At 42.1% G+C, this 12,664-nt stretch overlaps 1 long non-coding RNA gene across 1 annotated transcript; it reads left to right on the plus strand.

Moving 5' to 3' along the window:
- Positions 1-1,780: 1,780 nt before the first annotated feature.
- LOC141579713 (uncharacterized) lies at positions 1,781-8,354 on the plus strand. Its single transcript, XR_012511562.1, has 2 exons — positions 1,781-3,109; positions 8,020-8,354. It is a non-coding gene; the product is annotated as an uncharacterized LOC141579713 (long non-coding RNA).
- Positions 8,355-12,664: the final 4,310 nt, after the last annotated feature.

Genomic DNA, 12,664 nt, shown 5'->3' on the forward strand with positions numbered 1-12,664 from the left:
CCTCATGCGCCTCAAAATCAACATCCCAAACTGAAACCGTCTCCTCTGAGCCCCAAATCCACTTCCCTGTTTTTCTGCTCAGGCTCAGTTCATGATCCGGTCCATCATCTTCATTCTCATGGTCCTGTCCCTCTTAATGTTCAGGCCACAACCTCATATATCTCAAACTTGTGCAACCTGTTTCCTCCTTTCCCCACCCCATGCCCCTCCTTGTCCTGAGATCTCCAGTTTCGGCTCACAGTCACTTCCTCTGGGTGAGGTATTTCCCATGCTCTTCCCCAGCTAGTCCCCTCCTCCATGTCATTTATCACACTGTGTCATAATTAACAGGATCATTGTCTGGATCCCTGGATCGGACATCTGTTGTTTTTGCCTGCTCAGCATTCACTCCCCGCTTCTAAAATAGTACTCCAATTTCCCCTGGGAACCATCCCTCCATTCTCAATCTGTGTGGTCTGGTAGGGCTGCGTTGGAGGGTGTGCCTATCACCCAGGCCTGGCTAGTCAGCATATTCCACCCTTCAGCCCATAACTGGGTCAATATTAAGCCTGGTATCAAGGTAGCTGATACCAGAGCCAATCTTAGGATTTTTATTAGAACAACCAGGAAAGAAATATTCTTTTTCTAGGGGATGGGGTGAGGGGGTTTACTGGCACGCTAAGGAGAAAGCCTGGAACCTCCTCATGCCACCACAGAGAGAAAGCTGCCTGAGAATGGAGGGAACCCAGAAGAGAGCAAGGTCAAAGTAGGAAGAGACTGACTTTTTAAAACAAATTTTTAAAATGGAAGTATTGGGGATTGAACCTAGACCTTGTACATGCTAAGCATGTGCTCTCCCACTGAGCTATGCCCTCCCCCCTCACTGACATTTTTGAGCCCCTCGGTCAACCAAGCCTGAAGCGCATCCTACCAATCAACTTTTCAATTAGGTGAGTCAATAAATTCCCCTTCGCTTAAGCCAGTTTGAATTGGTTTCAGTCACTTGCAACCAAAAATGTGCCAATACACTCCCTGACTATGCTGCAAACTCTGTGAAGGCAGCAGTGCCTGGCAGAGAACAGGAATTTAGCAAGTAGGGGGTTTAAGGAAGGAAAAGAAGAAGGACTTCTCTTCACTTTGCTAGGTCCTTCCTCTGGACTTCCCCTGCCAGTTGATGCTCCAGAGCCATCCTCAAGTTTACCATTGCTGGTCTGAGGGTCTCTCACTCGTTCCTGGCCATGGATCTTTGTTCTCTGATTCCTCGTTAAACTTACCTGCCTGTCTCATTAGACACGCTGATGGCTGTTCCTCAGCTGTCCAGGTTTTCTTTGCTGGTCAGTCCAACCAGCCACACATTCTAGGTGGGAGATCTCTCCTCCACATTACTGGAGCACATAAATTCTACCAAAAAGGCACTTTGCCACAGCATTTTTTTCATTTTTAGTGATTTGGTGGATCTTCTAATAATCTTCACTCAGCTTTATTGTCAAACTACAGAGTAGCCATTGTTAAATGCAAAAGTTTGAATCCCAGCACAACCTCTTACCAGCTGTGTGACTTTGAGGAAGTTTCTTAACCTCTCTGTGCCTCAGTTTCCCCATCTATAAAATGGAGATTCTAACAGTACTTATTACTTATTTGTTTTTTTGTGAGAATTACATGAGTAGAGTTGATTAATGTAAAAAGACTTCTTTACACTGTGGGAAAAATACCCCATGGGATAGTTCACAAAGGAAGTGAAAACAAGGCCAGTTTTCCAAGTGGCTAAAGATGGTTTTGTTGGCAGTGAGAAATGCAGCAAGCTAATAGCCTGAGAGTTTTACCAGTAACTCCCAGTGAGTTCCTTTGTTTTCTCTATTCTATCTGTAATGTGTTCTTAATCTCACACTGACATCACTAATGAAATTATTTTCAAGTGTTTGGCATTTCATCAGGGTATGAGAATCGGAGTGATGACAAAGTGGGTTTAACCACAAAGGGACGATGGTAGTGTTTGCTGCAAACGCTTGGGATATAGCATTGCTTACACTGTACAGAGTATGTCTTACATTTGCATTATAAATAAGGTTCACTGACTGTGTTTCCAGCACATGTAAATCCAGGTTAGAGAGAAGATTCGGGAGCTCCTCCAGCCACTACCTAATTCTGGGACTGCACATAGCTAGGTTGCAGTAAAACATTCCAATTTTAAGAGCATGGGTTTTAGAGTTGGTCGTATGTAATTTTAGGTCTCGTCTATCTGCCTGTTGCTTGAGTGTGTGAACTTAAACTAGTAATTTATCCTCTTTGAGCCTCAGTTTTCTCCTCATTAGAAATGGATAAAGTAATTGCTCCTAAGGTTGCTTCATGGCACAATCCAAGGGGTGCCAATCACAACAGATTCTATATATTGATAGCACCTACTTTACAAGGTGGTTGTCAGGATTTAGTGAGATGGTTTCTGCAAAGCAATTAGCTCAGTGGTGTGCACATGGAAAACACTCAGTAAATACGAGTTGCTATTATTAGTTGTTTTGCATGCAGAAGTACTTCTGGTAATAATCATCATAATAGCAGGAGAGTGTAGAGTCAGGCGAGTTAATGAGGAAGGATTTCTGAGGAGATGCTAAGGTTTAAACTGGATTTGAAAGGTAGGGACGAAACAATTTTGGCAAACAAGATTAGGGTGAGTGTTTTGTAAAGGAAGAAGAGGGAACAGGTGTCTGGGTGACCGAATTGAGATACTTGGATGCAGCTCAGCCCTGTCCTCAGGACACTGTTGGGCCCCTGCCAGGAGTGGGGAATCCCAGAAGCTTCTCCGGCTTGGCTGCAGAAGGAAACAGACATCTCCTATGGGGAGAAAGGGAAGTCACAGAGCTGCTGCCTAGTGGTGCCTGCGACTGGGGCCAAACCGGCCAGCAGAGAGATTTCTGTGGGGGCAAGGGAGCTGGCAGGGGGAGGACTGCGGGTCAGCCGGGGACTGTTTGGCCATGTGGGCAGCTGGGCTGGAGGCTTCTTTCTCCCTGCAGGGTCAGCTGGGCCAGTTCAGTGGCTTCTTTCCAGATGTTCAGAATCCCTATTTCCTGTGTGCCAACCTCTGGGCTCTTCTCTAGGGAAGGAGAGTGAGCGCTGTCCAGGGAAGACCAAAACTGTGAGTTTTAAAACTCTGCTCTGAGCTTCCAGAAGAGCTGCATGGGCCTGCGGGAGAGACAGCCAGACCAGGCTGTTGGGCTAGCTATTTCCTGTCTGCCCCTCCAGATCCATCCTTCACCCAGTTCTGGGTCTGACTTGTTTTGCTACACCTGCAGGCTCCTTTGCCTTCTGGCTTCTTGCTGGGCTCGTTCAGTGGGGAGTCTGTGGATGAGAGGCAAGAGGATAGAGAGGAATTTATGCCCCTGGCTCCCTCCACAGGCAGGCAGGTGCTGTGACAGACCATCACTCTGCCTCTTCCCTCAAACTCCCTCCCTCTGGATTCAGGTGACTATCTCTCCTCTGTCCCTTCAGGCCTAGGGATGGTGACGGCTCCTTAGTTGTTACTAGCCCCAGGTCACCACGCTATCCCTTGTGGTTCTCCTACACCACCTAGACTGTAGTAAATAAACCCTCTTCCAAAGATTCTAATCTGAATGTGCTTTCATTTGGGAGATCCTGACTGATGCATTTGCCAAATAAGGATTCTTTTGGTTGTCTTAAGGAAGAGAGAGAGTGTGAATTCTTGTCTTGTTATTGCCTCATGTACTTGAATCTGAGGTACAGACTTCAGACGTATCTGCTCATGTGGTTAGGCAAGAGCTCAAAGTTTGCAGACTCTAGTCTTTTCCCAACTTTTAGCTCAATTTCCTTTGTATTTGCTTGGCACTCCCTCCACCTAGCAACCTCCAGCCATGCCAGGCTTATATCCTCCCAAGGTCAAGTCCTAAAACAGGTTCATCTCTCTTTCCCAGGGGATTCAACAAAGGTCCAGCATTCTCACTCGCTCCACCTTGGTCACAAGACCATTCTCAAACCAGTGGCTGTGGCCAGGGAGATAGAATAAGCAATTGGCCAGAACTGGGTCATGTACTCTCCCCTGGAGCTTGAAATAGAGGTGTCAACCCCACCTAAATCACATGGCCTAAGAGTGGGGGAGGGTGCTTTCCCAAGGAGAGTGAGGATATTCTAACCAGAAGCGGAGACATGGATGCTCAGTAGGGCAAAACCACGTGTCTGCTCTACTTGGCTGTGTGAATTTGGATAAGTAACCAAACCTCTGCAACTTCTGTGTCCTCTCCTCCAAGAGTACTAAGGGATTATTGAGCTGTTCCTGGGTGCCAGCCCCTACACTAAGGGTTTTCGATGAATCTTAGTTTAGTAGGTGCCGTTACTTCCCCCTCTTTCCTGAAAGGTGAAATAGCTGCCTCTGGGTGACAAAAGCCTAGATGGGGCAGAGATGGAATTTGAGCCCCAATTTGTCTGACACAAGACTCTACCAAACTGCCTCTTAGTTTGGAGCCCAGCTTGCAGGGTTGTTGTGAGGATTTAAAGATAATAATAGTGGGGGAGGGTACAGCTCAATGGTAGAGTGCGTGCCTAGCGTGCATGAGGTCCCAGGTTCAATCGCTGGTACCTCCACCAAAAGTAATAAATAGATAAATCTAATCACCCCCCAACAAAAAAAGAGATATAATAAAAATAAGGCCAATGTCTATTGTGCACTATGTGCCAGGCTCTGGACTCAATGCTCTAAAATAGATTCATATTTAATACCGGCCACAACTCTCTCAACTCTGAAAACACCTAACACAGCCCCTGGCTCAGTACGAATTCCCTGATACCTTCTCTTCCCTTATGCTCCCTGGCTTTCCCCTTCATGTGGTTCAGGCATCTCCCTAGTGTCCTAGGTTCTTCAGTGTTGCACAGGGTCTCTGAACTATTTTCTGTCCTGCCTTCAATCTGAGAAAAGCCAGGCTCAGGGCCCCCAGGAGACTGGAAAAGTCCTCATGGGGGACAGTGCTCAATTAGAGGAAAGCATGTGGAAAAACAGGCTGGGGGAAGTGATGTGATTAGCGTCACAGTGTCTGTGTTTTGCCCCTGAGCAACTTTGGTCACTTTTAAACATCTCGGGGAGGTTGGGGTTTACCCCAACAGGATAAATATTGGGGGAAGTGAGAGGCCGAGGGTTGATAAGTCCAAGGCTCCCTAGTAAGATGCTGTGACGACCAGATATACCTTCTGGTTTCCTCTCTAATCCCCTGGACTACTTCCATCCTGAGGCTGGTTGTCCTTTATCTTTGACCCTTAACTTTCTTCTCTTTGTCCGGTTCAGTACCAGGACCCGATGGTTCTCCCAAATGATGTTACCTGAAAGGTTGTCTGTTGACAGCTTTGACCAAGTTTTCTCCATTAGGATTGAGAGCAGGGACTGTATCTTTCATTGTTTGTGTTTCTATCAACTAAATGCATGTTTAATTGAACTTAGTAATGGTGATAATTTATTCAGAGCCTCTTGTGAACCAGTTACTTTACTGATCATCACATTTAATCCTCACAACAACCTTGTGTTATAGCTACTGTTTTTAGCTCAATTTTACAGAAGAGGAAAGTGTAGCTCTGAGAAGATAGGTGATTTGTCTAAGGTCACAAGGCTGGCTACTGGCAAGTTAGTGAGTAGCTTGGACCTCTCTTTTGAACTCCAGACTCGCATGTCTGACTGCCTGTTTGACATATCCTCTTGAATATCCAATGGGCATCTGAAAATTAACATGTCCAGGACTGAGTTCCTGGTGTCCACTCCCCCCAATGTGTTCAAGTCATTGCAACCACATATTTCAGTTGCTCAGGGCATAAACCCCGAGTTATCTTTAACTACACCCTGGCTCCAGTCCATAAACATATTTGGTCAGCTCTACCTTTGAAATACCCTTGTAACTGACCCCTCTCACTCCACTGCTCCCTTTCTGGTCCATCAGTCACCTGGATTACTGCGATAGCCTCCTCGCTGTTTTCTGCTTCTACCTTTGCCCTCTTTCATCCGTTCTTAACAGATTCAGATGTTACCCTTCTCGAAAACGTTCAGTGGGTAAACTGATGAGTAAAAGCCAGAGTCCTTACTCTGAGCCACAGGTGTTATCTGAGCTGGCTTCCTGAGACTTCTCTTACTTTCTAGTCTCCCCTCCTCCCCCCATCACTTCAGAGCCTTTGCATATACTGTTTACTCTGCCTGGAAATCTCTTCCCCAAAATACACACATGACCCACTTCCGGATCTCTTTCAGGTTTTTGTTCCAATGCCATCTCCTTGGTGAGGCTTTTCGTGGACACTCTATTCAAAATTTCACACCCTCCACCGATATTTCCTACTCTCCTTCCCTGTGTTTTTTTTTTTTTTTTCTCCTTAGGATTTGTCACCATCTAAGATAACATACATTCTGGTTTATTATCAGTCTTCCCTCTAAAATGCTCCATTATAGCAGGGGTTTGGTCATTTTTCTTCAAAACTACCTCTCCAGCTCTTTTAGCAATGCCTGGCATTAGATGCTTGCTAAATATTTGTTGAATAAATGTATGAATGTGTGGATTTAGAAGGATAAATGAGGTCTGTTGACTCATTCTGTTGCTCCATGCTACCTGTCCAAACTCAATGTCTCTGTGATACACAAGTAGCTGTTTGATGGTACTCACACTGGGCCCCCAGTGCTGCTGGGGTTCTTGGGGATTAGTCAATAAATAGCATCCTTCTTGCGTGAGAAGTTCTGACCCATTTGATAAATAAGACATATGGAGACCAAAATAGCAGCCTTATTATTGATAAAACTGATGTTAGTGACAGTAGCTTATGTCTCTGGATAAGTGCACTTCCTAGTATGGGCCCCAGCATTAGACCAACTTAACCACCCACTCACTGATATTGGAGAAGTAGACATAGAGAAATAGGCAGAATGCCTCCTCCAGAAGGAGAGGAGTGTGCAGAACGGCACATACCAGTTCTTTATCCCAAACTCAGGTGGATTAAGTCACTTCTCTCCTTTAGGGGAGGAGTGAATTGGAGGCAGAGGGAAGCCAGGAGTATTACATCAATATATGCTTTCCCACGGAAGGGAAACATCAGGAGGAAATTATGAGCGTTTCCCATTTAACAATCACCATCTCTTTTCTTTTTAAATAACAGCTTTATTGTTATATAATTCACATACAATAAAAACCATTTTTAAGTATAAATAACTCAGTGATTTTTAGTATATTCACAGAATTGTGCAATCATCACCACACTCTAATTCCAGGATATTTCCATTGCCCCAATGTCCTTTGAAACACAAAAGTTTTAAAATGTTTACAAAGTCCAATTTATCTTTTTTTCTTCTGTTGCTTGTTCTTTTGCTGTCATATCTAAGAAACTATTCCCTAATCTAACGTCATAAAGATTTACTCCTATGTTTTCTTCTAAGAGTTTTGTGGTTTTAGCTCTTACATTTAGGTCTATGGTACATTTTGAATTAAATTGTTTGTACGGTGTGAGTAGGGATCCAACTTTGTTCTTTTGCATGTGGATATCCAGTTGTCTTCAAGCTCTCATCTAAAGTTAATTGACCATAAACGTAAGGGTTTATTTCAGGACTCTCATTTGTATTCCATTTATCTTACTTTTATTCTCATGCCAGTACCACACATTGATTACTTTAGCTATGTAAGAAGCTTGAAAAAATTTTCCCTAAAATTATTTTGGCTATTCTGTGTCCTTTGCATTTCCATATAAATTTTAAGATCAGCTTGTCAATTTCTGCAAAAAAGCCAGCTGAGATTTTGACAGGCATTGCATTGAAAGTGTAGATCAGTTTGGGGACCATTGCCATCTTACCCCCTAAAATGCCATCTGTTCATTCCAATCCATAAACATGAGATTTCTTTTCATTTAGGTCTAAGATACATTTTGGGTCTTCTTTTAATTTTCTTCCTTTATTATTTCAACGATGTTTTATAGTTTCAATGAGCAAGTCTCATATTCCTTTTGTTAAATTTATTCTTAAGTATATTATTTTCCTTGATGCCATTGTAAATAAAGTTATTTTCTCAATTTCATTTTCAGATTGTTCACTGCCAGTTATTATGGACTGAATGTGTCAACAGAAAATTCACATGTTGAAATCTTAACTTCAAATGTGATGGTGTTAGGAGGTGAGGCCTTTAGGAGATGATATGGTCATGAAGGTGAATGCAATGAATGGGATTCAAGTCCTTATAAAAGGGACCCCAGAGAAAACAGCTGTTTGCAACCCAGGAGAGGATCCTCACTGAACCTAACCTTGCTGACACCCTGATCTCAAACTTCCAGCCTCCAGAACTGTGAGAAATAAATTTCTGTTATTTCTAAGTCCCCTAGGCTGTAAGATTCTATTATAGCAGCCTTAGTGGACTAAGACACTCGTGTATAGAAATTCAACTGATTTTTGTGTTTTGATCTTGTATCCTGCAATCTTGCCAAACTCATTTACTAGTTCTAATAGTGTGTGTGTGTGTGTGTGTGTGTGTGTGTGTGTGTGTTCCTTAGGGCGTCCTATACACAAGATCATGTCATCTGCAAATAGAGTTGAACTTCTTGCTTTCCAATCTAGATGCCACAATCGCCAATTCTTATCCTGTCTTTCTTCTCACACATAGCCTTTGGGCTAATCTTCCTAGGGTTTTGCTTTGAGTTGAGGTAGGAGTTGGAGATCTATGTTCCAAGCCAAGTTTGCCTGCTGGTCTATTCCTGTTTCTTCAGATATAAAATTCTTTGAATAAAAGACAAATAAAATGAGAAAATATAGAAAAAGTATGTTTTTCTCTGCATCTACTATGTAGCAAGCCCTGTATTCAACAGGAACATCACAGTGTTCATCTCCAGAGGGTGCCAATCATATAGAAAACAAGGTGAGTAATGCCCCCTGTAGGTGTGCAACAAGATTTTCCTGATACCAAGTGCTTATCTTCAATTCTCACCATAATGCCATGGTGGGATGGGGGAAATAGCTCAGTGATAGAGCACATGCTTAGCGTGCATGAGGTCCTGGGTTCAATCCCTGGTACCTCCATAAAAATATAATAATAAAGGAGAAATATTTAAAAATAATACCATGAAATTGATGTTACTAATTCCATTTTAGAATTGAGAAAGTTAGGGTTCAGAGTAGTTAAGTGACTTACTTATGGGCATACATTGGTTAAGTCTCAGAGTCTAGATTTGAACTGGTCTTTCTGATTCCATTATACCAAACTGTCTTTTGAAAAATGTTATTTTAAAAATTTAAAGAAATTTTATCTTGAAAAAGTAATACATACACATGGTAAAGAACTTAACAGTACAAAAAGATAACACGATGAGAGTAGTTCTATTTCTTATTGCCATCACCAGAGGCAGTCATTCTTATTAGTTTCTGGTGTCTCCTTCCAATGTATTCTATACATATCTAAATAGATATGTCTACAGTTATATGGATCCTTATTTAAACCCCATACACTCACACTTATTGAGTTACATATCTTGCGTGTCTTTTTAAAAAAACTTAACAATGAATCTTGGAGATCATTCCACAACAGCACATAAAGATCTACCTCATTCTTTTAAACAGCTGCATACTATTCCATTTTGTCCAAATGTACCCATACTAAAGGATTTTCAGATTGTTTCCAGTTTTTTGCTGTTACCGACAATTCTGCAGCAAACATCCTTGCATGAATTTATTTTTACATGCCAAGCTGCCTTGGCAAGTACTTGAAAAGTAATTAGAACCATACAATGACACGGGCTTTTTTCTTCTTCTTTTTTAAATTGAAATATAGTCAGTTTACAATGTTGTGTCAATTTCTGGTGTACAGCATAATGTTTCAGTCATACAAATATTCCTTTTCATATTATTTTTCATTATAGGTTACTACATATTGAATGAATATAGCTCCCTGTGCTATACAGTATAAACTTGTTGTTTATCTATTTTATATATGGTAGTTAGTATCTGTAAATCTTGAACTCCCATTTATCCCTTCACATCCCCTTTCCCCTCTGGTGGTAACCATAAGTTTGTTTTCTATGTCTGTGAGTCTGTTTCTGTGGACAAGGACTTTTATAATTAGGATGATTGCATTTGTCTTCCTTTCCTGCAACCCTGACTTCTACTTTCTTGAACCTCAAGTCCAGACCATCAGTGCTCTCTAGTGGGCAAGAAAGCTCTCCATCACTTGCTCTAGCAGTTGGAATAGAGCATCTCCTGGGATCCTCTGGCTTAGAATGGTCAGCACTGTCCAGATGGGTTTGCAGTCATTAGGCTCAGTCTGGCTAAGTCCAGGTCATGATCTGCTTAGGGATGAGGTGCTGAGCTACTGATGCTGGTGTGTAGCACATTGATGACTGCAGGGGTAGCCAGAAGCCAGGACTCTGGGATGACCTTGGCCAGTCAGGATGCACTTGGCGTGCTGTTTCGCTAGATCAGGCTCTGACCTGTTATGACCAGAAGAGGGCAGTAGTGAGCTGCCTAGCGCTTCTGCCAGACTCATGGAAGGCTCTCCTTCCTATGCAAGGACCTTCTGTCTCCAGCAGCTCCACACAAAAGGGCAGCCAGGGAAATCTCCCTGTTCTTGAAGAAGGAAGGCGTGTTAGGATTAATCTGGTAGAAAATGTGTTTAGAACAATACAGGAAAAAATAAAATCAAGGTAGCTCCCTCCCCTTATGAAAATAGCTTTATTTTTTCTCGTAAGTATAATATACACACATTGTAAAAATTTCAAACAATACATAAAAGTACACACACACACACAAATGCCTGAAATCCCATAGCCTGAGATAACCACTGTTCAGTTTTTGGCAATTTTTCTGTAACCTGCTTTTTTTTTTTTTTAACTCAGAAAATGTTGTAAACATCCATCCTTGTCAATACCTTTAATGTTAGAGGCCTCAGGACTTGTACTTACATAAATGCTTCTTCAGTTTTTCCACCCAAGTTACCCCAAAGGCAGAGAAGATGAATGTATTGCTGAGCGAGTGTTGTGTGAGACAGTGTGTGTGGTGCTGGAATGAAAGAGCGGGATAAACTTCTTTGAAATATTGGGCTTTTACCTTAAAAGTTCAGACTAATTTTGCGTTATGCTCTATAACATTTTGCATGCTACTCTGTGTTTATTTTTCTTTAAAAATATTGTGTGTTTTCTTCTCCAGATCTTTATAATATTCTGTTGTGTGTATGTATTATCAGCTATTAAGCTAAACACAGCATTGGACATTTAAGTCATTTCCAGTTTTTTCCCAATATGAACACTACTGCAATGAGCATTCTTTTTTTTTTTTAAATTTTATTTTTTTGGGGGGAGGTAAGTAGGTTTATTTATTTATTAATAGAGGAACTGGGGATTGAACCCAGGACCTCATGTATACTAGGCATGCACTCTACCACTGAGCTATACCCTTCCACCTGCAATGAGCACTTCTTATGCACCTGCTAGTGGACTGACTCTAGGCTTGAACCCAACTCCTCTTCTGCATTCACACAAAATGATTACATGGCTTCTTGGTCCCCAGGACTGAGGTAAGCTCTTCTTTCTACCTTATCTCATTCGGTCTTAACAAAACCTGGTAGTGTAGGCACTATTTTTCCCATTTTACAGAAGAGGAATCCAGTTCGGTGAATACACATGTTTTGACCAAGTTTACACGGCTAGTAATCGAATGTGTGGGTGTCAGTTAGAAAGCCTCAGTTAGGGTCTTTGTCTGCTTAGTGAACAGGACACCTGTGGACTTGTTCCTAGGATGGCTGTCTAAAAACATCTGAGTTACAAGTAAAACCAAAATAAAACCCCCTGAAACACTTGAACTATTTTAAATTTTGAAAAAGATGGGGAGGAGAGAATTACATGAACACAGAGAAATCTCCTGGAACCTAAAAGGAGAAGTAATTAGTCTCATGAGAATTGTGGGAACAGCTCTCTCTCTCTCCTTCTGTCTCCCCCTTCTCCCTCTCTCTCTTTCTCTGTCATGGCCTCTGGCCTCTGTTCCCATGTGTGAATCAACCTCCTTCTCCTTCAGCAGATCAGCTTCTCTGCTTCTCCATGAATGTGACCTTCTTCCAGCTCCCAATTTTACACCCCCCCAGTTTAAGCATGCAGCTCAGACTGAACTAGAATCTCTCAGTCCTAAACCCAAATACCCAGGAAAGGGAATCTGATTTGATTATGCTGAAATACACGTCTACTTCTGGTCCAACCAGTTGTGTAGTTGGGGGGCAGGATTCAGTACTAACATGGCTGTTAGTCTGGTCTATGGGTAGGGACCAGTCCTTAGAGAAAGGAGATTATTGTGCGCTGGGCAGATTCCTCTAAAGGTGTATGTTTATGTCTCCTATGACTCCCTACCTATAGAATCCAATTATTAATCTGCACCCAACTCAAGATGACTTAAACAAAAAAATGGAATTTTTGTCTCTAACAGAATAGTCAAGGGCTTGGCTTTAGGCACAGATAAATCCACTTGCTCAAAAAATACCGTTAGTGGGAGGGTATAGCTCAGTGATAGACTGTGTGCTTAGCATGCACGAGATCCTGGGTTGAATCCCCAGTATCTCCAATTAAAATAAATAAATAAATAAACCTAATTACCCCTCCAAATTAAAAGTCTGATATTCCATTAAAATTGTCTATCATTTAAGGTTTTTTTTTTTTTTTTTGGGCAGGGGGTAGGTAATTAGGTTTACTTATTTGTCTGACT

The sequence above is a fragment of the Camelus bactrianus genome, chromosome 13 (genome assembly GCF_048773025.1).
Source record: "Camelus bactrianus isolate YW-2024 breed Bactrian camel chromosome 13, ASM4877302v1, whole genome shotgun sequence".
Classification (NCBI taxonomy): domain Eukaryota; kingdom Metazoa; phylum Chordata; class Mammalia; order Artiodactyla; family Camelidae; genus Camelus; species Camelus bactrianus.